Here is a 2273-nt window from a genome sequence, read left to right on the forward strand (position 1 = left end):
GAGTATCTCGATGATGTAGATAGACATGTTCTAATCATATATAAGCATACCTTGGATATATTGAGGGTGTGATTCCAGACCACCACAATAAGGTGAGTATTGCAATAAAGCAAGTTGTAATTTTTTTTGCTGGTGGAGGGTCTTGCCTTCAATTTGTAAAAAAATTCAACATCTGTGAAACAGTAAAGTGAAGTGCAATAAACAGGTATGCCTTTAGCTAATCCAGCTTGCTCTAAATTTATACCCACCAGCCAACTTTCTGTTTACAGTGTAGCTTGCCATGTAGTTTGCTTACAGAGAGAGTGTTGGATTCAAATAGCTGATCTCCTCTAGGATTGTTTTTACAACTTTATAGAGCTATAATTTATATACCATGCAGTTCACTCTAAGTGTACAAATTAATGATTTTTATCAAGTTTACTGAGTTATGCTGCCACGGCCATAATACAGATTTAGGACGTCACCCCTATGAGATGACCTTTAATATTTAATCCCCTTTCTATACACTCCTCCAAGCAACTACTAATCTCCTTTCTATTTCTATATATTTGCCTTTTCTGACAATTCGGGGTTTGCTTTTTAAAATAATAATTTTATTTATCCATCAGTTTCTGTGTCTGTGGCTAATGTAAATTTACCCCAGAGATAGATCAGTTTTCACTTTTCTGACAAGTAAGTTGTACTAGGCTGCTGGATTGTTCTGGATTCCCCAAGTCAATGACCTCTAGTCAAAGACAACCAGAAACACAACAATGGCTGGGTTTATTACTCATTGCATTTATTACTCATTGCAGTGAGAAAGAATGCACACTATAGGGAACCATGGGTTGTCTCAGTAAAAATATATTAGAAAGGTACTCATTATAAGATTCAAGCTTGTGTTCGATGATTTGAGTGAGTGTATAAAAGACTAGAGCTTTGCTCTGGATTAGATACTGCCAAGAAGCAAGAATAATTCTTAAGACTGGATATCTTAATAAGTCTTATCTAAAAGTGGGGCAGACTAGACTGAGGCTAAAGCTGTAATTGGTAAAAACAAACAAACAAACAAACAAACAAAAACAACACACACACACAACAGTAGTCAGTTCTTAAAATAGGGGGATGTTGACCATTTTGGAGTTTGGACAATATTCAGTTTTTTTGTCTTTTGTTTAGACATAATTACAGAAGGGTCATGTTTTGTCTTAATTGTGGTCAGAGTGGCCTTGTCTGATGTTCATATTCTGTGAAATTGTTTATACTCAACAGGGCCTAGGTGTGAGTACCAGGCCAGTTCCCAATGCCAGGAGCTGCTTCTCTCTTTCTCACGAAGATATGCCATCTAGTGGATGACTTATCTGGGTAACTAGCCAGGCGTTCACTCCTCTATATCACTACATGTATTTATTTGCCTTTTTCTTGAAACTTCAAAAATAGGCCAGTTGGTAAAAATATTACCCCAGTTGGGTAAACTCCAACCTTCAAACTCAGATTGTGATAATTTTTATAGATGTTTAAGTGATTCACCCTTCATCTTATAAGTGAGGCAGTGAACAACAATGTTAGTATTCTGTTAATACTTTCTTTCATGACCTTGCATCTTTTAAATGCAGTTTAGCAACATTTGCTGTCCATGTAAATACTGAAGTGTTCCTATCCAAGATGCAAGAACTCTTATGAATCAATTTTTTTAAAAAAAGACAACTGAGTAGAAAAATAGGCAAGAGATAGAAAAGATGCATTACAAGAGTAGATAGCCAATGGTAAAAAAAAAAAAAGTATATATATATATATATATATATATATATATATATATATATATATGTATGTATATTAATCATGAGGGAATTGCAAATTAAACCTCAATAAGATACAGCTACAAACAACAAAAGAGTTAAAAATTAAAGGACTAACAATACCAAATGTGAAACAACTGGAATGGTTATACACTGCCAGTGGGAGTGTAAATTGGTGGAAATTTGTTTGGCACACATATTCTAGAAACCAGAAATTTCACTCCTAGACCTAAATGCCTACTTACTTTTACCAAAAGATGTATTCACCAAAACAGAAGTCTAAAGTTCATCTACAGTAGAGTGGATAAATTGTAGTATAGTACACAGCAATGAAAACAAATTACTACTAAATACAACATATATTGATCTCACAAACATGATATTAAGTAGAACTAATATAATTTCATTAAAATAAAGTTCAAAAACATGCAAAACTAATCTGTGGCGTTAGAAATCAGGATAGTCGTTGCCTTTAGGGAGGTATAAAGAGGTAAT

This window comes from Pteropus vampyrus, unplaced genomic scaffold (genome assembly GCF_000151845.1).
Source record: "Pteropus vampyrus isolate Shadow unplaced genomic scaffold, Pvam_2.0 Scaffold83, whole genome shotgun sequence".
In the NCBI taxonomy this organism is placed as follows: Eukaryota; Metazoa; Chordata; class Mammalia; order Chiroptera; family Pteropodidae; genus Pteropus; species Pteropus vampyrus.